This window comes from Garra rufa, chromosome 12 (genome assembly GCF_049309525.1).
Source record: "Garra rufa chromosome 12, GarRuf1.0, whole genome shotgun sequence".
Lineage (NCBI taxonomy): Eukaryota > Metazoa > Chordata > Actinopteri > Cypriniformes > Cyprinidae > Garra > Garra rufa.
In genome coordinates, this window is record NC_133372.1 from 44680933 (window position 1) to 44708887 (window position 27955).

A 27955-nucleotide genomic window follows, 5' to 3' on the forward strand; every position below is an offset into this window, starting at 1 on the left:
AAAATCTGGAATCTAAGGGTGCAAAAAAATCAAAATGCTGAGAAAATCACCTTCTTCAAATTAAGTTCTTAACAATGCATATTACTAATCAAAAATTACATTTTTATATATTTATAGTAGGAATTTTACAAAAAAAAATCTTCATGGAACATGATCTTTACTTAATTTCCTAATGATTTTTGGCATAAAAGAAAAATCAATAATTTTGACTCATACAAGGTATTTTTGGCTATTGCTACAAATATACCCCAGCGACTTAAGACTGGTTTTGTGGTCCAGGGTCACAAATGTCTCTCAGACCTTTGGGGCCTGAGTCAAACAGGCCCACCGAACAGGTGCTCAAAGCTTGTCAGCCAATTGCAGCCAAGTTTTTTGAGATACGCAAATGTCCTTGTGGATATTTGTGGCACCTCCAACCAAGGACATGCACACCAATTTTCATGTTGATAGGACAAATGATTGCGCAGTTATAGCCATTTTTTTCCATATTATAGCGCCACCAAGTGGCCAAGCTCTGCAATTTTTTCCCTGTGATCTCAGATTGAGAAAGAAAACTTTCAAACGTTTTAGCACCCCTTTGCGAAGAGTCGAAAGTTAAATTTGTTTTGATAATTATTTATATTTACACTCTAGAGGATGTTTATGCACTGGTTTGGTTCCGATTGGGCGAAAAACCAAGGACAAGTTCGCAAAAGTAGGTTTTGCAAAAATCCAAAATACTTGAATTTTGATGAATCTGAGGCATGCATTTTGTCTGGCGTGAGACAAGAAGTTCAACGACATAAGCGATTTCGTACTTTTGATCGCTGTAGCGCCCCCATCAGGCCGACTGGAGTAAGCCTGGGTCACATTATCAAGCTATGTGCTTGAACCACAAATTATTAATTTTATATATACTAACACCACCGTTTATAGCTGTTAATATATAATAATGATTTTTTAAAAATAAAACTGTCACTGAAGACTGAAGTAATGCTGAAAATCCAGATTTGATCACAAGAATAAATTACATTTTACTATATATTATAGTTTGAAACTGTTATTTTCAATTGCAATAATATTTAACAATTTTACTGTGTTTTAGATCAAATAAATGCAGCTTTGGTTCTTTTAAAAACTGTTCACCTGCACGACAATTTTAATGGGAATCACTGAGTGCCTATTAGCCACTCCTGCACAAACAACCACAAACACAGCACTCGTTAACACTCTTATATACATTTTTCTTCCAACTTTGGGAATCTCAACAAATAGAGGCGAATGTCAGAAGCAGCGCGCCTTTGTCAAAGTAGTTCAAAGTATTAAATGAGAAGAGATCCAAAACATCAGACTGATTAAAATCTGGGAGGATTTGAAAAAGAAAAACAGTATTTGGAAACTAATAGCCTGAGGTTAATAAGCTGCGCTGGCCCTCTTCTCCGGCTGTGCGATGTTTTGATGTGTCATCCGATTATACGTTTGCCAAACACTCCCCCAAGCATGTATCAACGCATGAAAGCTCTCATCAAAGCCCAAACCACATGCACTTCTAATGACTGTGGTCATTTAAATGAACCCGGCAGTCAGATCCACACACCTTCACTACTGCAGACTGACTTCTACTCACTAAAAATCGAACAGATATCGCATAGACATAACATAGTAATGACAGATATGTAACATAACATATTCAATGAGCTACCGCATTACCATCAGAAGTTACGTAAAACCAATAACCAGCACTACCCAGCTGACAAATAGAAGGAAAGAGCCAAAGAAAAGTTAATTAAAAATAATAATAAATAAAGCAGGCATTTTGGAGTGTTATACTGTTATGTGTTTTATTATATATTTATAATATTATTTATAATTATTAAAAAAATATATATATATACTACTCTTACTGCTGCCGCTGCTGCTGCTGCTAGTAATAATAATACTACTACTACTACTACTAATAATAATAATAACACTAATAATAATAATAATAATAGTTGATTGTGTTATATTATAATATTTATTGTGTATAAAATTATACAATTATATAAAATTGTATAAAATTATAGAATTAATCAAATCATACGTATAATATTATAATACATTGTCATTATTAATACAGTCACTGTTATATCAATTCATAATTCAATATTTGAAATTTATTATTATTATTATTATTATTATTATTATTATACAGTCTGAATTAACATGATCGTTTAAAGTAACAGTAACTAAATAGCTACACCCCAATGTATTATTTGTAATAAAATAAAACAAAACAAAACAAAACAAAACAAAAAAATAAAATAAAATAAAATAAAATAAAATAAAATAAAATAAAATAAAATAAAATAAAATAAAATAAAATAAAATAAAATAAAATAAAGCAGGCTATTTTGGATTGATTTTTTAATTTTATTATTTATATTATATATTTATAATATTTTAACCAGTATAATTATTCAAAAAATACTACTACTACTACTACTACAACTAATTATAAAAATAAAATAAAAATATTTTAAAATAAAATATTTTTTACGTGTATAAAACTATATGTGTAACATTTTTATAATACATTACATTGTCATTATTATTACAGTCACTACCATCAGTTCATAACTGAATTTGAAATAATTTATTTATTATTATTATTATTATTATTATTATTATTATTATTATTATTATTATTATAATACAGTCAGTCTGCATTAAACATGCTGATTTAGAGTAAACTAAATAGCTACACCACCATTTATGATCTTCACAAATAATTGAATACTGTAATGAATAAAAAAAAATCAAACAAATAAAGTAAGCAGGCTATTTTGAGTGATTATTATTATTACTATTATTATAATATATTTTTAATATTTAAATAAGTATAATTATTTAAAACATAAATACTACTACTACTAATAAGAATAGCAATTAAACTATTGCTGTTATTGAGTTGATATTATAATATGAATTGTGTAGAAAATGTGTATTATAATATAATAATATAATTAATAATACATTCATTATTATAGAAAGAGAGAGAACGTTTATCAATTCATAACTGAATATTTGAAATAATAATAAATTATTATTATTGTTGTTATTGTTGTTGTTATAAAATAATAATATAAAATTAAAAATGAATTTCAGTTAAATACATTTTGATTTATTATCAGATGTAACGGCATTTAAATAATCCGTCATTAGCCTTAAAACATGCCAACTGGCATGAAGGCTAGCAGCTATATCATTATCTACTGTATGCATAAACATGAAATTGAAGATGCATAAATAAATCCCCAACGTTTTCTCCCAAACACAGCTGCCCTTTAAAAATGATTCAGTATTAATGTCGCACACAAGTTAATCACGCCACGCACATCAACCCAAATATTTGGGAATGCGGCGTCAATTAGCAGCACTCACAAACACCTGGACAAGCCTCAATACCTCTAGTGTCGCTTCACTCTTCCATTTGGCTGCGACTCTGAGCTCTAGAGACCAGCTATTATGCCCTGGAATGGGGATCCGGTTAGAAGTAGCCCTTGTCCAAGACACGCTGTTTCCTTGGCAGAGTGCAGTGAGCGTGTTGGAGGGGCCGGAGCGGAGCGGTGCGGGGCGGGACGGGGGGGTTAAAGTGGACTGGATTGGCAAACGGCGGCGACTGTAATGGATTGAGCATCAAGAGTAAATGGTGCTGTAGCGTATGCTGCCTCTCGTTACGCAGTGTGTTTGCTTACAGGAAGTAATGAGAGGAGACATATATTGTCACAGCCTTAGAAAAGCCGCATGGCTAATTACGGTAATTGCAGATTGCCGCTGCCTCTTCCCACATTTTGCCTATATCTCCTCTTTCCTTTATGACTTTTATCTACAGAAACTTAAAGTCAATTTTCTTTGAACCGGTCAAAAGTTTGGAATTATTAAGTGTTTATAAAGGAGTCTTTTTTTTTTGCTCACCAAGGCTGCATTTATTTAATTAAAAATACTGAAAAAACTGTAAAATTGTGAAATATTTTTTTTCACGATTTGTAAAAACTGTTTTTTTTGTGTGTGAATATATATTTAAATGTAATTTATTCCTGTGATCAAAGTCAAATTTTCAGCATCATTACTCCAGTCTTCAGTCTAATATGCAGATTTGCTATTTTGCAAACCATTAGACTTTTTTTTATCTTTTTTTGTATCTTTTGTAAAAGTGTTATTATAAATCTTTTAATCAGCATTACAATGTTAGAATGATTTCTGAAGGACCATGTGACATTGAAGACTGGAGTAATGATGCTGAAAACTCAGGTTTCATCACAGGAATAAATGAATAAATTTTACAATATATTGACATGGAGAACACTTGTTTTATATTAAACTAATATATCATATTTTTTGCTCTACTTTTGATTAAATAAATGCAGTCTCAGTGAGCTTAAGAGACTTTCTAAAATGTCTAAAGGACCATTAGACTGGAGTAATGATGCTGAAAATGTAGCTTTCATCACAGGAATAAATTACAATTTATAATATATTCACATACATACTATCTATTTGATATTAAAATAATATATCACATTTTTTGCTCTATTTCTGATTAAATAAATGCAGTCTTAGTGAGCTTAAAGAGACTTTCTAAAATTTCTGAATGATCATGTGGCACTGAAGAAGTAATAATGCTGAAAATGTAGCTTTCATCACAGGAATACATTACATTTTACAATATATTCACATAGAGAATGCTTATTTTATATTAAAATAATATATGGTAATTTTTGCTCCACTTTTAAATAAATAAATAAATAAATGCAGTCTTAGTGAGCATTTAAAAACATCTTTAGAAAATTCTTATTATTCAAAAATGTAAAATTGATGGTTCTTTAGCACGGATGATTCCAACAATAACTTTTACTGTAACATCAGGTTCTTCATGAAAATGGTTCTGTACTGTTTTCTGAACCATTCCAAAATGGTTCTTCTGTTGCTTTGGAATCTCTATTTTTAAGTGTTTTCACTTTAAATTCTTCTGTTCTGCTTGCATCTTTTTCACCCTATTATTTTCTCTCTCTCTCTCAGGCTTTTCACCCTGCCAGCTGCGCAATTACTCAGTGGCTCGTCTCACGGGTGACTGGCAGGAGTGGAAGTCCTGGCGCTGACCGGCGATCAGCCGTGGAGGGTGGCCGATGGCCGATGGACGCTTCTGGCAAAGGCACGAGGAGGTGGCCGTCCAGCTGACAGCTGTCCACGAGCTCCTCGGGGCCCTCACCGGGGGCCAGGGCCTCTGCTTTACTGCTGCCAGCCAGGGGTCAGAGTTTGGTTGGTTGGATTCAGCATTTAACCCCTGCTGGTACAAACCATAACTACAGCAATTCACACGTTACACAGGCCTACAGAACAACACAGAGTCTAGAATATCTGCAGAGGTACATACAGTTGAGGTCAGAATCTGCAAAACGTTAATTATTTTACCAAAATAAGAGGGATCATACAAAATGCATGTTATTGTTTATTTTGTACTGACCTGAATAAGATATTAGTCCACAAGAGAAAATAATAGCTGAATTTATAAAAATGACCCTGTTCACAAACTCTTTGATTTTCCAGCATTTTTGTGTATTTGAACCCTTTCCAACAATGACTGTATGATTTTGAGACCCATCTTTTCACATTGAGGACAGCTGAGGGACTCGTATTACAGAAGATTCAAACACTCACTGATGCTCCAGAAGGAAAGAAAAAACATTTAAAATGAAAATATTAAAGCACAAAAAAAGTATGTTAATGGAATAAAATTACTTAACATAGAAATATTCAAAATATATTCAAAATGACTAAAACTAAAATTAAAATGAAAACTGAAAACATAAAACAAAATGAGTAAGTTTATACTAAAGTAGTAAAAATACTAAAACTAACACAACAAATGTTAAAGCTAAATATATTTTTTTTTTAAAAAGGTAAAAAATATATATAAAACTTAAACTAAGATTATAATTAAAACTGAAAATATAAACAAAATTAATACATTAATGCTGAAGTACTAAAAATATTAAAACTTAAATGTGGCAATGCAGAAGCATTAAATAATAAAAAATAATACAAATTACAAAAATCACAAAATTACTAAACAAACTATGATTACAGAAAAAAATATAAACCTCAATAATAATGTTTTGAAGCACTAAAATAACTAATATTTAAAAAGCATTAAATCAATATAGAAGTAAAGTATAATAAAAAATAATTTAAATATAAAAGAAAAAGAAAAACGACAAGATCACATAAAATCACTCACATTTTAACTAAAAATAAAATGAAAACATAAAACTCTAAATTAATTTTGTTCACACAAAGAGAGAGAGAAATTAAATCATATATCATTAAATCATTAAAGGACATTATCATTAAAACAAAAAAAAACATAAAAAATGGCAGATTAATTAATGGAAGTATGTTTGTTTTGAAGCAGTACAATTACTAAAACTAACATTAAATATAATATAGAAAATAAAAAAGATTAAAAAATGTATAAAAATAACTTAGGAACATGGGAAACATGTAAGTATCTTTTGTAGCCTCTGTAGTACATATCTCTATTCTGTTCAAACGTTTTCACCCCCGGCTTTCATTGTTGAAAAGGGTTCAAATACAAACAAATGCTGGACAATTAAATAATTTGTGGGACCTGAAGGATTTCAGCAGGCAGTTTAACTGTTCAGGACAAACAAGAGACAACTGAACAACTATCACTAAACAAAAGAACACAGCCGTGGATCATTTAGGTAACAACACAGTATTAAGAACTTTCTCTTTTATGTGATGTATCTTATTCAGGTCAGTACTAAATGAACAATAACATGCATTTTGTATGACCCCTCTTATTTTGGTATAACAACATTTTGCAGATTCTGAAAGGGGAATGTAAACTTTTGACCTCAACTGTAGCAAATCTCAAGTGCATTATTGCTCAGGTTTTTTTATTTATTTATTTTTGTGTGTTACCTTCTAGCTAAAATATCTGCAAATCTTTGAAACAAGATATTATTTACTTGGGTAGCAACACTGCATAAGATATTAGGACTTTTTATTCATAGATTGTAGCTTGAATATAAGTGCATTTCATCTTAATAAACTGGCAGATTTGTTTTCACTTGCCAGCCTAGCTGAAAAATTGGCCAGTTCAACCAAATGCACTTGTATTAAAAACACAATCTATGCAAATCAGTCCTGATATCTTATGCAGTGAAAATTTATCTTGTTTTTCAAGAACTGTTGATGGTTTCAAAGGAAAACAAGGCAAAAGTACCAATTAAAAAAACTGTGTGAAATAAAATAGGTTTAGATTATACTGACGTTGCTAAATAAATAAATAAATAAAATCTAAAATATATAATATACTGTAATAGAGTAAAAAATAAAAAAAATGTTCATGCATCAAAAATAAATATATAAATAAACTATTAAAAATGACAAAATAACTAAAACTAAAACTAAAATTAAAAAGAAAAATAAGAATATAAAAATAAAGGCTATTGTAAAATATTAATACATACTATGATAACACATAAATAATACTAAAATAACAGGACAGCAAGCATAACAACTCATAATACAGGAAAATGTGGTCTTAGACACCTTTAAAAAAATCTAAATGTGACAATGGACCACAAACACAGTCATACAGGTTTTAATATATATATATATATATATATATATATATATATATATATATATATATATATATATTTTTTTTTTTTTTTTTTTTTATTGAGATGTATCCATCATCTGAAAGCTGAATTAAGAGCTTTCCATTGATGTATGGTTGGTTTTGACAGGACTATATTTGGCAAAGATACAACTTTTTGAAAATCTGAGGGTGCAAAAAAAATCTAAATATTGAGAAAATTGCCTTTAAAATTGTCCAAATGAAGTTCTTAGAAATGCATATTACCAATCAAATATAAAGTTTTAATATACTTACGCTAGGAAATTTAGAAAATACCTTCATGGAACATGATCTTTACTTAATATCCTAATGATTTTTGGCATAAACGAAAAATCGATAATTTTGACCCATACAATGTATTGTTAACTATTGATATAAATATACCCGTGCTACTTAAGACTGGTTTTGTGGTCCAGGATTGCACACATATATGCAAAATAATAAAAAATAATAATAATTAAATGACACTGTCATCAAAACAAAAACAAAAAATACAAATATAGCACACTACAGAGATCTCAGCAGCGATTTTGGCTTATGCAGCTTTAATTAGCCATCAGATGAACATGAGACCCTCACAGACAGATCACAGCGTCAACACTAGCGACAGCATCCGCGGTTAACACTAGCGTCTCACTCTGCCCTTGACAGGGTGTTTACATCCACTCTGCGTTTGCTGTCAGCTCGCATTGGAGCACTCAACGCTTTGTCCATGACATATCGTCAGAAATCATGATAAAGCACACAGCTGACAAGAACGCAATTTAATTTGATTTGAAACAAATGCAGCCACTTCATACACATCTCCATCTGTTTGAATACTAATAGTAGGGCACTGAAAACAAACAGAAAGCATCTCTGATCCAGAGACAAGGCTTTTTTAGTGATTGACTCGAATATTGACCAAACCAAAAGCTGCAATAAACATTAATAAAAAGCAATGAATTAAACAATGAATAAATAAATATGTTTGTATTTATTTATATTTAAACTTTTAATAAAATTACTACAATTTAGATTAAAATTAAAATGAAAACTGAAAATATTAAAACAAAATTATTTTTAAATTCTAATCTCAATTTACTAAATATAGAAATATAAAAAAATATATTCAAAATGAGTAAAACTGAAACAAAAATTAAAATGAAAACTGAAAACATAAAACAAAATTAGTACGTTTATACTAGTAAAAATACTAAAACTAATACAAAAAATGTTTAAACAAAATCTAAATATTTTAAAAGGTAAAAAAATCACATAAACAAACTTAAAATTATAATTAAAAATGAAAATATAAAACCAAATTGATACATTTATGTTGAAGTACTAAAAATATTAAAACTTACATTGAAGTAAAATTTACTGAAGTAAAAATTACCAAAACAAACTATGATTACAAAAAAATTATATATATATATATATATATATATATATATATATATATATATATATATATATATATATAACCTCAATAATAATATGTTTGTTTTGAAGCACTAAAATAACTAAAACTAACATTAAAAAAGCATTAAAGCAATATAGTATTTAAAATAAAAAAATTATTTAAATATAACATAAAAAGAAAAATGATAAGATCACATATAGAAAAAATAAAATTAATTAATACATCAAATAAAACAAAACAAACAAACAAAAAAAGCAAAAATATTAAAAATAACAAAAATAACATTAAATGCTACACATACTAAAAAAATAACTAAATTTAAAAGAAAAACAGAGAATATAAAAATAAAAGCTGTTTTCAAATATTAATACATTCTATAACAGCATGTACAGTAAATACTAAAATAACAGGACAGGAAGAAAAAATATATAACACAGGAAAATGTGGTCTTAGATTAAAATTTCACACACACACACCACACACACACACACACACACACACACACACACAGAAAAATAAAATAAAAATAATTTAATAATAATTAAAGGGCACTGCCATCAAAACAAAAAATATATTAAAATTAGCACACTAACCAATAAAAATATGTTTGTTTTAAGCACTAAAATGACTAAAACTAACATTAAATATAGTACAGTTTATACTTTAATTTTGTATAATTTTAAAATAATTTTAAAATTGTATAATTGTATAGTTTTTTTTTTAAATGTATAAAAATAAAAATGGCAAGATCATATAAAATCACTAAAATTTAAACTAAAAATAAAATAAAAACAAAAAACTCAAAATTAATAAGTCAGAAATAATAACTTAACACTGGAATAGGCATTAAAAAAGTAAATAAATAAATAGTTTCCCTGACATATTATCAGAAATAATAAAGACTGCACAGATGAGAAGAATGCAAATACATAATAAATAAATAACAAAAATATTAAAAATGACAAAACTTTACTAAAACTTAACTAAAATTAAAAGGAAAACTAATTAAATAATTAAAGGTCACTATCATAAAAACATAAAAAAATAGCACACTAATCAATAAAAATATGTTTGTTTTGAAGCACTAAAATGACTAAAACTAACATTAAATATAGTATAGAGAATAAAAAAGATTTTAAAAATTACATTAAAAATGACAAGATCACATAAAATCACTAAAATTTATAGTAAAAATAAATTGAAAACAAAACTCAAAATTAACTTTAACACTGGAATAAGCATAAATAAATAAATAAATAGTTTCCCTATTATCAGAAATAATAAAGAGTGCACAGATGAGAAAAATGCAAATACATAATAAATAAATATATATTTGAATTTGAATTCATTTGAACCACTTCATAGAGATCTGCAGGTGTTGAATGATACCAGCGCACTCAAAACAAACAGAACTCTTCTCTGATCAAAAGACAAGAGATTTCTAGTGACTGCCTCAAATATTGAGTTGAATAATGCACATTTTAGATTGACTAGTGCAATTCTGGTGAACCGTTAGGATGCTGTTGTTATTTCGATACACCAGCATATGAAACTTTAGGACTTTGTTAATGCATTAAAATTTCAAAGCCTAAACACAATTGCATGCTCAAATCAGCATGTCTCAAGTATTGATTCCAAAGAATGGGACGAACGTCTAAATTGCAGCGCTGAATGAGCTTTTCTCATGATGCATAGCGTCCCGAAAGCATCCAAATGAAAGGTGCAGGCTTGATAAAGCACAAACTTATTCAGCGAAACAGGACCTTTTGTAGCAGAATAAATAAGCCAGGGAAAGCCTATTGTCTGGATTCTTTACAGCGGCTAAATCTGAGCAATTCAAAATGCAGAGGCCGCATTGTGCATAAACAATCCAATGGTGAGCCGCTGTCGGCACGAGGACAGAGCGAAGGCGACACCTTATTTGAACGCTTCATCATCAATCTCCATGTGCAACTCTTGGGAGAGGACCAGAGCGCATCTCTCCCACAATGAGGTTCATTTTCTACATGTCAGCCACACAGCTGGAACATCTCATTGAGGAGTCACATATCCCTGCTGAGAGGAGCGGCCGGCCAGAAGATTCCCATTAGGCCCAGATTCGGTCAGCGAGGCCTGAGTTCTTAGTCTGACTCCTCTCGCCTTTAGCCGATTAACTGACCGCCTCTAGAGCAGGTATAGGGGGAAAATAAACTGGGACTAGACAAACGCAGCCGACTTAAATTAGGGGCTCAGGGAGGCAGGTCGACTTGTTTTCACACACTGGGGAAAATAAGGCAGACGGGCCAAGAAATGCTCCGGCAAATAGTGGAAATCCACTCTCCTGTGACCTCAAGAGCTGCACGCATGACGACACGTTTGGACAGGTTAAAAAATAACTGGTCGAGGAAACAAAAACCACCGCAAAAGGTCATTTGGATGATGGCTGTAAGTATCGCCATGCAATATTCAGAACTGAGCGCCTCTTCCAAACTTTAACTTTTGGTGCACAGGATGTTGAATTGAAATTTTAATCAATTTGGCAGGCTGTTAGCTAAAGATTAAACAAATGTAAATGTTACTGGAAAAAATATATTAAAAAATGTATATAAATATTAGATTAAGAAAAAAAAACTAACTGTCTAACACTAAAAGAAATATAAAATGAATGCAGAATCATTAAAAATAGTAAATGTGACAAAAAATCACATGAAAAATGACTTAAATTCAAATTAAAAACTAACACTAAAATATGCATTAAAGCCATCAAGAAATATTACAAAAAAATTAAATAAAATTATAAATCACATAAAATTGCTCACATTTAAACTAAAAAATAAAAAATGCATACAAAACTCAAAATTCTAACTAAATAACAAAATGACTAAACAAAGACAAGAATTAAAAATAAATCATTCAAATTATTATTAATAAAAAAGAATACAAAATATACACAAGAGTAAATTAGCTAAATTGACAAAAATCCAGAATAGTCAATTATTTTGTCTGTAAATTTTTAACATTTATAGTCAGTTTTTTTTTTTTTTAACAGTTTTTGTCTCAGTTCAACACAAAGGCTTCTGAAACCCATCTTACTTTTGTGCTGCAAAAGTTTTTTTTAATGCAAAACTGGATTGGATCAGCCTAATCCAGATATACACTTTTTTAGATTTCGAAATCTGGATTACGGAGCCCCTAGGGACATGCCAATATTTAGCATTCTTGTTTTACATTGCATTTACACAAATAACTACTTCTGACAAATATAATATTTTTGTTTGATATTGACAGCTGTTTGGGGATTTTGGGATATATTACACGGTTTTAAAGGTTTTATGACATTTTTGTTCCCGAAATCCAACCTTCTGCTGGGATCAGAATAATCCAGTTTTTTTTTTTTTTTTTTTTTTTTTTTTTTTTTGTGAGGATTTAATCCAGATCAAAACCAAGATTAAAATTTCTGATCTAATCCGAATTCAGATATTTTTTTCCCCCCTTTAGAACAAGACATTTTCAAGATTTGATCCATTTCAATGACCAAAATCCGATCAGATTACTTCTGAACAACTTTTGCTAACAATGTCAGGGACATAATATCATCTTAGATTCAAAATGAAACAGTTGCAATATACTTCCTATTTCTGAATGAAACAGATGGTACATGATTTGTTGAATAGTGAACAGCTGAAGTTTGCAGTGAGTTGTGGAATAATGTTCTCCTCCCTCAAAATTCAAATTTTATTTGTCACATTCACAGTCTGATATGAAGTGAAATGCTTATATGACTGCTGATAACCAAAATATTTAATAAGAAAGGAAGTTTTAGTATAAAATAGAGAAATAAGAGAATTTTACAAATTAAAAATACAGAGAAATATGGAATACGGAATAAACATTAGCTGCTTCCTCTCCAAAGCTCTTCTCTCTGTTCAGCACACTTGTCGTTACACAAATCAGCAGCTAGCGAGCCCTAAAGAGTCCCTGGGTGTTATTTATTTCCCATCAAACACTATCAGACCCTACAAACATTTTGATAGGCAAGGCCCATCCCTCACAACAGGGAATACACAAAGATAACCGCCAACCTCCGAAACCCAACAACAGCCCCCGAGGAACAGGAACGCAGCAAAAAATGTGCAGATATTATATTATACAAGTTGCAAAAATCTCAGAGAAGTCATTATCGCACCTCCATCTCGTGCAAGCACTCAGGGCGCCACAGCAAAAGACGGGCGATACGGGCCGCGCGTCGGCCGACTCTGACTTTTAGTGCCGCAGAGTAATGGGAAACATCATGTAGATTGGAGTCTTTAGCTTCGGCGTCTCCAGGGCCGCGTGCTGAAATTGGAAAAACAGTGCAGATGGCAGGGGAGCCCAACGCATCTTCTGCGCTATAAACGGCGGCATCCGTCGAGTGCACGCCAAACATCTGGCCCATTGTGCATTTGTCATTTTCATGACCTTTAGATGCGATGACAAATCTGAAACACGGCCGTGATGTGCTCGGGTGAATCTCACCAAACCTGTCAAAAGCATATGCCGCTCATATATCACTGCAAACTGAAAACACCATTTTTAGAATCACATTATGGAGATTTTTTACCATATATATACAGATTTTTTTAATTTATTTATTTCAATTTAAAATAACAATTTTCTATATGAACACATTTTAAAATGTTTTTTTTTTTTTGATGCAAAGCAAAATTTTCAGCATCATTACTCAGTCTTCAGTGTCACATGATCCTTCAGAAATCATTCTAATATGCTGATTTACAATCAACATTTTTTTCAGGATTCTATGATCAATGAAAGGTTAAAAAGAACAGCATTTGTTTAAAATAGAAAGTTTTTCTAATAATATGCACTACTGTTTAAAAGTTTAGTGTCAGTATGTTGTTATTCTTTTTTTTTTTTTTTTAAATATTGAAAATTAGATGGAAAAAAAAAAACTTGAAATGCTGTCTTGGCAACAAACTCAAAACAAATAAGTTTAAGTGCATAAATGACTAAAACTACCACTAAAAAAAATTGTAAATGTGACAAAAAAAATAAATAAATAAATAAAATCACATACAATTACTAAAATTAAAAAATAAAAATGTCTAAAAGTAACACTGAAATATGAATTAAAGCAAATAAAGAAATATTACAAAAATAATTTAAATAAATAAAAAATCAAACAAAATTGCTCAAATTTAAACTAAAATGAAAAATAAGAACAACAATAAAAATTAATGTTTAAAGTTGAAGTACTAAAATTACTAAAACTAACACAAAAATAATAATTATTAAAGAAATCCATAAATATAAAAAAACTAAATAACAAAATTACTAAACGTAGACAAGAAAAAAAAAATTATATATCTCAAAAATTAGTTTTCTGTATTTTTGATCAAATAAATGCAGCCTTGATGAGCAAAAGAGACTTCTTTAAAAACATTACAAGTCTTACTGATCCCAAACTTTTGAGCAGCGGTGGAAGAAAGTACTGATTTTACTCAGCAAAAAAATTATTAAATTGATCAAAAGTAACAGTAACGACATTTAGTTTTGCATTTTATTTCAAATAAATGCTGTAGTTTTTACATTTCTGTTCATTGTATAATCTTGAAAAACACAAGTGTATCACCATTTCCACAAAAATATGAAGCAGCAACTGTTTTCAACATTGATTAAAATTAGAAATGTTTCTTGAGCAGCAAGTCAGCATATTAGAATGATTTCTAAAGGATCATGTGACACTGAAGACTCTGATCATTACAGAGTAATGATGCTGAAAATTCAGCTTTGAAATTCAATATATATTCACATGGAAAACATTATTTTAAATTGTAATAACATTTCACAATTTTTGCTATATTTTTAATCAAATAAATACAGCAATGGTGAGGATTTATAAAAAAAAAAAAAAAAATCTTACCAACCCTGAATAGTAGTATACAGTATATATATATATATATATATATAAGACAAGTATACGTACATAATACACAGTTTGTAATTAATGGTGATTATTATACAGTATACATTCACTTTCCAGTCTATTTGTGTGTGGAAAGTGACCTAGACGTGTTTTGGAGTTTTTGGTTTTGTTTTGATCCCAACTAACTGACCTCTAAAAGTCATATCCGCTCAATTGTAGCCTGAATATTTTGTCTGAATGAAAAGCACTTTACTGAAGCCCATCACCCTTATTCTCCGGCGTTGACTGACATGCCCATTACTCTTGTCGTCATTACAATATTGGCTAATAAATCTATTCAGAGGTTTTCTTCGCCCCGGGCGTGGAACATGTAGCCTATTGACAGAGGAAAATGAATAAATATGTAACAAGGACATCGGCTGGAGAAGGAGGAAAATTGACGTTGGGTGCCATATTAGAGAGCTCATGGAAATTGCTGAAAGAGCAAGACCCCTCGACCCATCATCAAAAGACAAGCTGCGTTTATTTATTTATTTATTTATTTATTTTTCATCAAATTGTTCATGCATAATGTGCAAACAGCCAACTTGATGGGGTTGATAAGGATGCGGACGGCTTTTATTAAAAATAGCGCTACTGAATGATGACACAGTTGTGTAAACATCTGCATCTTAACTGAAACACAAATGAAATCTAGTCGATGCATAATGTGTTTGTGGACATTATCAACCGCATAAACCCAGTGCATAAAATCATCTTTTTGTAATCACCTTTTTGCTGTCACTAGTACATTTTAAATGGTCCTGGGGTGAGAGAAATGAATTTGGGAAAGTACAAATATTCCATGCAGTTTTTAATTTACTGTAATACGAGTTGCATGCATAATAATTATAAAAAGAACCAGCAAAATGCTGTTTAAAGAAGTCAAACAGCAGGAAGTCAACTCCCCAAAGGTATTTTTCACCAACTACTCAACTACAGCACCGTGGCAAAAGAAATGATGCAAGCTGTGAATCTAAATTCGTAGAATGGGTGGTGTAAAATAACAGAAAACACGACTGATAGACAACACAACAAAAAGTGCAGATCAATACATTATGCATAACGTATAATTGATGGTAGTTTGACTGGAGTGTTTGAATACAAATGAATGTGATTTCCATGTGCGCCTCGCTCTAGATACACAATCTATTTGTCTAAATAACACGCACAGCCGCCGTTTTATCCTTGCTGACTTTCTCAGCGGGCTATGACTGTGCAAACAATCCTATAAATTAGGAGCGGAGCTGATAAATATCTTTAAAGCAAATTTACGAGCAAAACCACCCATTCAAAAACACCCCCAACAAACAGACAATATGGGCCAAATTTCAGCATTTTCTACAGTGCTCTAAAAGTCTAACTCTGTCCTGAATACACAATAAGTCTCCAGTCTGATGCCCTCTCTACATTCTACCCAGAAGAACTAAAACCTTGTCCGCATGGAATGCTAATGACACACTATCTGGTTGCTTTAGGAGCTCAACTTTACACTAGTCTTACAAAAACTGCACTGCATCATGTCATACTGAATTACTGTCGCATGCATATTCATGAATAGTATTAAAGGAATAGTTAAAGCAAAAATCTAAATCTGCTGACTAAGATGTAAATGAGTTTGTTTATTATTCAGATTTGGAAAAATATCATTAACTGATCCTCTGTAGTGAATGGGTGCCGTCAGAATGAGAGTCCAAACAGCTGATAAAAACATCACAATAACCCACAAGTAATCCACACCACTCCAGTCCAGTATATTTCTAATTCTCGCTATAATCTACACATCTGCAGTGTATACATGTGAAGTATTTTCTAATGCAAAGAAATAAAGAAAGCAAAGCAAGAAAGTGTTTTACCATACTGCTTTGCGGTTGCTGCCATTTTTTTAAGAAATAGTTAGGCCTACAATTTGATGAAAACGTGCTGACCCTCAGGTCATCCAAGATGTAGGTGAATTAGTTTCTTCATCAGATTTGGAGAAATGTAGCACTGCATTACTTGCTCACCAATGGATGCTCTGCTTTGAATGGGTGCCGTCAGAATAAGACTTCAAACAGCTGATAAAAACATCACAATAATCCTCAAGTAATCCACACCACTCCAGTCCATCAATTAACATCTTGAGAAACCAAAAGCTGTATGTTTGTAAGAAACAAATCCATCATTAAGACGTTTTTAACTAAAATACAAGTCCATAATCCATAAATGATGTTTTATCAGCTGTTTGAAATATCATTCTGACATTTTTTAACTGCAAACTCTCACTTCTGGCCAAAATACAAGTCCATAATCCATGATAATGCTTCCCTCCAGTGTAAAAGTCCATACTTTTTTGTCATTTTGCATTAAAGTCCACTACAAAACAATATTTGTTTATAGAGCTATATTGGCTTGTAAACTGTGCTTGATATGTGCAGATTTTATTTCTGATTCAGACTAGATGACTTTTTCAGTGGAAGAAGTGTTATCATGGATTATGGACTTGTATTTTAGTTAAAAACATCTTAATGATGGATTTGTTTCTTACAAACATACAGCTTTTGGTTTCTCAAGGTGTTAATTGATGGACTGGAGTGACTCATTCTGACGGCACCCATTCACTGCAGAGGATCCCCTGGTGAGCAAGTGGCTCAGAAGTGAGAGTTTGGAGTTAAAAACATCAGAATGAGAGTCCAAACAGCTGATAAAAACATCACAATAATCAACAAGTAACGCACACCACTCCAGTCCATCAATTAACTTTTTGTGAAGCCAAAAGCTGCATGTTTGTAAGAAACAAATCCTATTAAAAAATGTTTAACTCCATAATCCACAATGATGCTTCCTCAAGTGAAAAAGTCCATCTCTTGTTGTCTCTCACATCCAAATCCAGCCACATATTTGTTTAGAGCTGTTTTGGCTTGTAAATGGTGCTTGATCTGTGCAGATTTTCTTTATTATGGATTATGGACTTGTATTTTGGCCAGAAACCAGAGTTTGGAGTTAAAAACCTTAATCTTGATGGATTTGTTTCTTACAAACACGCAGCTTTTGGTTTCTCAAGATGTTAATTGGACTCAAGTGGTGTGGATTACTTGAGGATTATTGTGATGTTTTTATCAGCTGTTTGGACTCTCATTCTGACGGCACCCATTCACTGCAGAGGATCCATTGGTGAGCAAGTGAAGCAATGCAATATTTTCCAAAAATCTGACGAACAAACAAAGTTATCTGCATTTTGGATGGCCTGAGGGTGAGCTCATTTTCAACAAATTTGACCAATTCCTTATTCTAAATAAGGCAGCAACTGCAAAGCAGTACGGTAAAAAGCTTTCTTTCTTTGCATTAGAAAGTACTTGAATTACACTGCAGATCCTGCAGTCTAGCACACGTGACACTTGCTGTGGCAATATTTGTCCATGTGAATAACACTGTGAAATATGGCAGCTGAATTGAAATATAGTATGGGAGATTGAGACTTTGTTAAACTCACTGTCCCTGCTGTGTAGATTACGGCGAGAGGAGAAATCTACCATTACCGGCCGGCCGTCCCACCTGACCTGCAACACCAGCGAAGAAGAACAGACTGGATGTCTTATTGACCCGTGAGCCCACCGAACACATAAAGACAGACCTGCAATACATCTACAACCGGCACAGAGACTCACGAGGGATCCGTCACAGCGGCAGAGTTTATCCAACACCAGCACAAGAAAATCCATCATCTCTGGATGTTATTACACTATGCATGATGCAGAGTATGGAAGGAACATGACTAATACCAGTTAGATTAATGCACATTCCATGAAGTGTGCATAAAAAATATTATTTACGTAATTTGATTCAATGCATGAATATTTATCCGTGACATTTTAAAACATGAAAAATGCCACTTGATATTTAAGTTGCATTTTCAGTTCCACTTGAAAGAAAAATCTATTTTCTAAATTTACAATTTGTAGATTTTAATGTAAACTGTTTATGTTCGTGTTTAATTTTCATGATTTGAAAAATTGTAAATGCCAAAGAAAAACACACACATCACCAGCAAATTGCTCAATGTGGATGCTTGACCAAAGATAACATGAGGAGAAACAAGAAAGTCAACACACCATGGCTCTAAAATAAATCAATAAATCAATAAATTAACACATCCAATCAGAAACAGATGCATAAAGACAAAGAACATTAAAAATAAAAAAAAATAAAAACATTAAATTAATGTAAAAATTGTTAGTACAAAGAAATAATAATTTCTAATAAATAAAGTGTATTCTGAAAAAGTAAAAACAAAAAAAAAGTGTAGGTGCAATTATGACTCAGATTCGGAATCGGCAAGTAAAACAATGAATTAAATGTACAATTTTGAAGTAGAAAGAAACTTTTCTTTTCTTGTAAAATGCACTCCAAAAAATCTTTTTTTTATTTTGCAAGTTTTTGCATGCACATTTTTAAGTAAAATTTAAGTTTGGAATTAAGTAATATCTACTTAACAAAGTTAAGTAAAATTAGCAAAGGAAATAAGTAAATTTAGTGTACACAGTTTCTAGTAATTTCTAGTTAATTATTTTAAGTTTACCCTGCAGTCCCTTAAAGGAACACTCCACTTTTTTTGGAAATAGGCTCATTCTCCAACTCCCCCCGAGTTAATAAGTTGAGTTTTACCGTTTTGAAATCCATTCAGCCGTTCTCCTGTTCTGGCGATATCACTTTTAGCATAGCTTAGCATAGATCATTGAATCCTATTAGACCAGTAGCATCGCGTTCAAAAATGTCCAACGAGTTTCCATAGTTGTTGTATTAAAACTTGACTCTTCTGTAGTTATATCGTGTAGTAATACCAGTGGAAATGCAAAGCTGCGAGCTTCTAGGCTGATAAGATTAGGAACTACACTCCCATTCCGGCGTAATAGTCAAGGAAGTTTGCTGCCGTAATATGGCCGAAGCAGGCGGAGTAATATCAGAAATGAGTTCCCAGCTAGTTTAGCATTTGCACATGTGCTGCGTGATATTACTGCTCCTGCTTCAGCCTTATTACGGCAGCAAACTTCCTTGACTATTACGCCGGAATGGGAGTGTAGTTCCTAATCTTATCAGCCTAGAAACTCGCAGCTTTGCATTTCCACCGGTCTTAGTACACAATATAACTACAGAAGAGTCAAGTTTTAAATAGGACAAATATCAAAACTCGTTGGTCATTTTTGAAGGTGATGCTACTGGTCTCATAGGATTCAATGATCTATGCTAAGCTATGCTAAAAGTGAAATCGCCAGAACAGGAGAACGGCTGAATGGATTTCAAAACGGTAAAACTCAATTTATTAACTCGGGGGGAGTTGGAGAATGAGCCTATTTCCAAAAAAAGTGGAGTGTTCCTTTAAGTTCCATTCACTAAGTTCCATTCAAACATGTTCATAAGCAAGCAGACAGCTCCTTATTATTTTTAAGGTTATATGTTGACTCAATGTAGTTACTAACCAAATGAACACACATGATACACAATGATAGTAACAATCAGTGAATAATTTGAGTATGAATGGGTCATTTCGAGTAGAAAATGAACTCAAAACATCAAATTACTTAAACTAACAACAAAAGCAACCATAAATCAGTGTAAATACATTTTGAAAACAGCAAAAACATTACCTTATTAATTATTCATGCCCAAGTGCATGACGGAAACAATGGGATCATTTGATATTTACTTAACCCTTAAAGACCTAGAACATTTTTGGGGCACCTGTCCTTTTTTTTTTTACCTATTCTAGCAGTCAGCATCAATTGTCATATATCATTATAAACATAAGAACTTGAACTTTATGTCTAGCTAATTTTAAATTACATTTTTCTTTTGCTTTCTCTAAAAATGAGCGAATTACCTAGAAAAACACTAGCAACAATTGGGTGTCTTTTACTGTGTACTCAAACTAAAACTTTAAAGAAATTTGTATTTAGGTGTTTTACACTTCCAAATAAAATTGTGTCTATATATAACATCCCCCAAGCAAGTTATAGCCATTTATTACAATATTATTAAAGGCTCTTTTCAGTGAAAAACAGGCTTATTTCGTTTATTGACAATATAGACCTGTCCAAAAATGTTTCAGGAGTAAAGTCATAGCAGAAACAGTGTTTTATAATATCATTTTATAATAGCAAAACACAGTAAAATTTTCTGATAAATATATTCTTAATCTGATTATGAAGAATAAACACAAACAGTGTATGAAGTAGTGAAAACAACTGCACAACGATTGGCTGTGGTCTGCGTCAAAATCGATTTTACCGGGACATCGCCTAGTCATGCAAATGTTATTTTGCGTTATTAGTATTTTGTTTTCATGCACACAAGACAGACTTTACTTTCACTTTGCGTTTGTTCAGATTTCCAAAGAAACATCCTAATCAGTGGTTCAAAAGACCAAAACCTATGTTTATTGGATGAACAGATGACAGTTTGAACCAATCTGGGCATAGGGGTGGGACTAAGCATCAACAATCGTTCCTGTTTGGCTCAGAGGACCCAAATGCATTGGTTTCATCTGACGAATCAGTGCTGAGGAAATGTGATGACGTAATCACGCTCACTAGGGGAGAGCGGGGCACAACCTAACACTTTTTGAATTTTGCGGTTTATGTAAATCCACTTGGGGTTCAGAGTACAATTTTATCCACATTATTTTCACACTTGTCTGGTACAAATATATTGCTTTGTTTCATATTTACAGTGTATACGTTTTTCGTTATTTACCTCAAAAGAAAGGAAGTGAAACGTGACAACATGCCCCGTAGGTGGGGTACATTGTAACACCTGAGGGGCACGTTGTAACACGACCATATGACTTAAAATGCTTATGTGATTGAATGAAAAAAATATACACAACAAACTAAAATATTTTGTCAGTAAAATACATGTGTTAACTTTTACAAATGAAGTAATGAAGTTTTTAAAAAAAAAAAAAAAAAAATCTAATTTTGGAGTTTGACAATGAACACATCGCAACAATGCGTGGAACGGTCCTGATCGCAACACACAGCTGTACAGTAGTTCAAAACAATGTGGACAATTAGATGAAATACATTTAGACATTCAGAAAAACACTCCCGTCCCTCCACACACAGCTCTCATAGAACACGACACACATAAACCAGCCAAAATGCTTCACATTTCTTGAAATAATAACATCTGAACATTAAACATTGATTGTCAGCCTTTATTCACCTGTTTCTTGTGGCTTCTTATCAAAATCCTTAGAAGTAAATAGTGTAAACTGCACCGCTAATGTCATAGAATAGCATAGTTTAATAACAGCGGGGCATATTGTCACACAGTGTTACAACATTCCCCATCTGCGCGACTGGAATATAATACAGGTTAGTGTCTTCTGCTGGTTTGCGAAGCATTAATAAACTATCTAAACTGATAAATAACAAATTGGAGATTAAAATAATAGCATATTTGTGACCCTGGACCACAAAACCAGTCATAAGGTTAAATTTTACAAAACTGAGATGTATACATCATTTGAAAGCTCACTAAATAAGCTTTCTGTTGATGTATGGTTTGTTAGGATAGGACGATATTTGGCCGAGATACAACTATTTGAAAATTAGGAATCTGAGGGTGCAAAAAATCTAAATACTGAGAAAAGCACCTTTAAAGTTGTCCAAATTAGGTTCTTAACAATGCATATTACTAATCAAAAATTACATTTTGATATATTTATAGTAGGAATTTTACAAAAAATCTTCATAGACATGATCTTTACTTAATTTCCTAATGATTTTTGGCATAAAAGAAAAATCTAAAATTTTGACCCATGCAATGTATTTTTGGCTATTGCTACAAATATACCCCAGCGACTTAAGACTGGTTTTGTGGTCCAGGGTCACATTTGTCTAATTTTAAATGAATACTAAAAACTGAAATGAAAAGATTACTTCAGCCAGAAATGTACTTTTACTATGGTAAAATAAATATTCAGCGATATCTTTAAAAGGATTTTGAATTTTGGCGCTCTTTTTTCTCTGCATAGTGTTGCTATGGCAACTAGCAAATATCGTAAATGTGGTTATGCTAGCGTGTGTGGAAATATTTAAACCACGTGTGTTACAATTAACCCCGCGTTAGGTTGTGCCCCGCTCACCCCTACGGAGCCTCTGAATATCCAAATGAGACAAATGCACTGACAAAAATCACTAAAAAGTGTAGACCCTGTGCATTACGAGACTTTTTAAAGCATTTAAATTGGATTAGCGGTTCAAACGTTATTAAACATTTAAGAACACTAGCCGTGGGCGGCTGTCTCGGCCTTTGAGGGTTAAACAATCTTTGAAAAAATAACAAACAATTCCAAGTAAAATATACTTAAGTTCATTTTTTTTCAATTATACAAGCTTAAATTGAGTACTAAGTAAAAGCTAAATTATTTAATGCAGAAATGACATTTGTCTTTCTGTATTATTTAATTTACCACAAAGTAATTTTTATCAGTGTGCTTAAAAAATATGCATTGTATCAGTTCCCTGGGAATCGAACCCTTGACCTTGGGTTGCTAGCAGCATACTCTACTTTCTGAACTCTTTGCATTATATTGACCCCTGTTCTCTAGATCTCCCCAGTGCCAACCGATTTAGCAAAACAATCAGAGAATGAGATCTGAGCAGGAAGTTTTTTGTCATTTATATTCACTCTCGCTCCTTCAAGTCTCTCTATAGGTGTGCAACTGTCTCTCAGGAGTCAATCTATAATATTTTCAGAGCCGCTCTATCCCTCCATCTTCCGTCTGACATCACTAACCGCTCAACAAAGGAGCTAATGAAGCAGAGGAGGAGGAATATTTGCCCGGTGATTAAGAAAAATGAAAAGAGGCGACGCGGAGGTTGTCACGTGCCCTGTAATTGTCCTTTACTCTGTGAGGTCCACTTTAAACTTCTTTTCTCCTTTTCACCCTCTTCTTGGGCCATTACTTCATGCATGTAATGAATGAGCGCTCGTTTTGCTGTCAAAGATAACACAGTTTGCCAGTGCTTTCCGCAGACCTCCAACGAACTACCGCTCGTTGGGTTTTTGTGGGAATTTGTTGCATGCTGGTTTGGCTTGAAGGACAGATGAAAGGTTCACTAGTGACAAAGGGACGTGCGGACCTTCGTATGAAATTAATTATTTGTAGAAGAGCCTATTCAGAGTGTAATTCCATCAGATAGCTGTTGAGATGTCGAGAAATATCGTTCCATTCAGACGACAACAAATTACTTTGTCCTGCTCAACAATGCCCTGGTTTTTTGAAGAGATTGCTTTTGGGAAGCTGTTTTTAATGATTCCCAAAGGAAGTCGAGCCTTTGTGAGCAATTGTTATTATTTGGAATCAATCTCCAAAAGCATTTTATGCTCAGTTTGTGCAGCCAAATGTTAGCGGAAAATCAAAACTGACCCTTTTAATGTGCTTTTTGTTCTGTTATTCCACATTAAAATGCTCTTTTTGTCTTAATCGTTCATTAATATTTATTTATTTGCTCTGTCTCTGAAGCAGCTTTTATTTTCAGATGAAGTTATGAATCCCACTTACTTTTCGGACTTTGTTTTGGTACACAACTTGAATATAAACACTTGCAGTTTTATTGATAGTTTGAATAAGTTTTAATTTTAGTTTCTGGTTGAGTAATTTTTTGTCAGTTTTGATTAATATTTTGAATATAAAAACTATACTATTATAGTTTTTATTGATAGTTTGAGTTAGCTTTTATTTAATTTTGATTTGTTTTGTCATTTGTTTATTAGAATTTTTAATATAAAACTGCACTGTAAGGGTTTTATTAAAAGTTTGAATTACTATTATTATTTGCATTTTTCACTTTAATTTAAAAGTTTATTTTTTTGTCAGTTTTAAGTAATATTTAAGAGATGTTGACTTAAACAAAATTGTTTATTATATTTTAGGTCAGGTTTTAATGATTTTGTCTCGATTAATATTATGAAATAAAGTTTGAGTAAGATTTTTTTTGTTGCTGTATTTTTCTGTTTTTTTTTGTAAATTTTTTGTCAGTTTTAAATAATATTTTATGTTACATTTTTCTTTTTACATTTAGTTAAAGCTAAACTATTGTTGTTGATATGTAGAATTTAAAAAAAAATTTGTTTCCATTTTCCTTTTTTCTTTATTTGTTTAATTAGAATTTTTAAGGACATTCTTTAATGCATAGTTTTTATTCATTTTATTTCAGTCTTCATTTTCGACTTTTTTTTATGTTGCCTTGAAAGCTAAATTTTATTAGATTTTTTTTTTCAGTTATTTTTAATTTCAAGCAACATTTTCTTCATTTCAGTTGACTATAGTAACTCTGAAGCAAACATTCCTAAACAACGATAAACAAAAAGACCTTATTTATCAGCTGAACACTGATCGCAACAACAGCTTCCAGTTTTTGGCGTGCACAAAATGCAAACATGCGGCGTTCCAGAGCGTTTCAGTGTAAAGCGTCACTGAATGATGTTTTCTGCTCGCCGACATGCGTTTCATTCGCTTCTCATTTCTTGCAAATGAAAGCACATCGCGACCCGGCGCAAGCCGCTAACGTGATTTCCCAACAGCACATCGCTCACCATATCAGGCTCTGGCAGAATTCAAATCTTCTGCTCTGGAGGGGCCATTCGAGCGCACAGAGGGTGGCCTAATGATGCCTGTGTGGCTTTAATGCTGTTTATGAAGGTAATAATAGTCCCGTACAGGTCTAATGACAGTGGTCAAAGTAATAGCAGCCCGGCGCACTCGCGTGGAGGTGCTACTGTGTGCGGAGATTACTCTGTCATTGTAGCAGCGGGTCGCGCGGCTCTCAATGTTCAGGACTGTGATTTGGAGAGCTGAAGTGTGTCGTGTGGTTCGTGTGTGTGTGTGTGTGTGTGTGTGTGTGTGTGTGTGTGTGTGTGTGTGTGTGTGTGTACTACATGCTGAGACTGACTACTGCAGCATGGGATGCATTCATGTGTCTGTGTTTGTGATTCTGCAGAACATTGGATTCTGTTTGCTTCCAGAAGTCGCATGAGATGCGATGTGTAGAACGACTAGAAATGCCTCATAGAGTATCCACAATTATACACATTATGTGATTTTATCCATCACTACCTCTTTTTATTGACTGATAATTTGGCAAATCATTTTCCACACGAGCATGTCATTAGATTAGTGACTTTCCAGTATGAGTGTTATGATTGTATTTATTTAAACTTCAGTCGCTGAAATCATGTTAGAGTTTGAATCTTTTCTGTGAATCTGTTTTAATTAACTCGATTTGAGTGATTTTCTCATTTGTGACCCTGGACCACAAAACCAGTCATAAGGTTAAATTTGACAAAACTGAGATTTATACATCATATGAAAGCCCGATAAATAAGCTTTCGATTGATGTAGAGTTTGTTAGGATAGGACAATATTTGACTGAGATACATCTATTTGAAATCAGAAGTCTGAGGATGCAAAAAAATCAAAAAGACGGAGAAAATCACCTTTAAAGCTGTCCAAATTAGGTTCTTAACAATGCATATTACAAATCAAAAATTACATTTTGATATGTTTACAGTAGGAATTTTACAAAAAATCTTCATGGAACATGAACTTTACTTAATTTCTTAATGATTTTTGGCATAAAAGAAAAATCAAAAATTTTGACCCATGCAATGTATTTTTGGCTATTGCTACAAATATACCCCAGCGACTTAAGACTGGTTTTGTGGTCCAGGGTCACATTTGTTCACCTTAGTTAATGCGTCACACTGCAAAAAAATATTTTCTTACTTCGATTTTTGGTCTTGTTTCCAGCCAAAATATCTTAAAAGTCTTAAATCAAGAAGGATTTTCTAGACAAAGTGACAATTATTTTCAAAATAAATCTAAATTAAGTGCGTTTTTGCTTGAAACAAGCAAAATAATCTGCCAATGGGGTAAGCAAAAAAATCTTATTTCGAACAGAAAACATAATTATTTTTCTTTACCCCATTGGCAGATAATTTTGCTTGTTTCAAGCAAAAACACATTTAATTTTGACTTGTCTTTTCTGTAAAAAATATTCTTTACTTGTCTTCTTGATTTAAGAATTCTTAGATATTTTCTTCTGGAAACAGGACAAAAAAATCTAAGTAACAAAAGCATTTTTCACAGTGTAGTTATTGTGAACTATGAACTATGAGGAATGCATGTGACCCTGGACCACAAAACCAGTCTCTAGTAGCACTTGCATATTTGTAGCAATAGCCAAAAATACATTGTATGGGTCAAAATTATATATTTATCTTCTATGCCAAAAATCATTAGGATATTAAGTAAAGATCATGTTCCATGAAAATAAGTTGTAAATTTTCTACCATAAATATATCAAAACTTAATTTTTGATTAGTAATATGCATTGCTAAGAACTTCATGTGGACTACTTTAAAGGCGATTTTCTCAATATTTAGATTTTTTTTCACACTCAGATTCCAGATTTTTATCAATTTTTATTAATATTTAAAACTATGCTATTATAGTTGTTAATGTTATATATATATATATATATATATATATATATATATATATATATATATATACATTTTATTTTTTAATTGAATTTGACATTAGTGATTTTCTTTTATATATCGTTTTCATTCATTTTATTTCAGTTTTCATTTTAGTTTCTTTTTTATCTTACAAAATTACAGTGATGTTGCCTTAAACTAAATGGTTTATTTAATTTAATTTACTTTATTTTATTTTAGTTCAAGTTTTAATAATTGTTTTGTTTTTTTGTCAGTTTTGTTAAATATTATGAATATAAAAACTGTACTAATATAGTTCAATAAATAAATGACATAAAATATTTTTCTCTCACTTGTTTGACTGGGTTCTCTTTGTCTACTTTTAGGACATATATGAAAATCTGATGATGTTTGGGGTCATATTTATGCAACA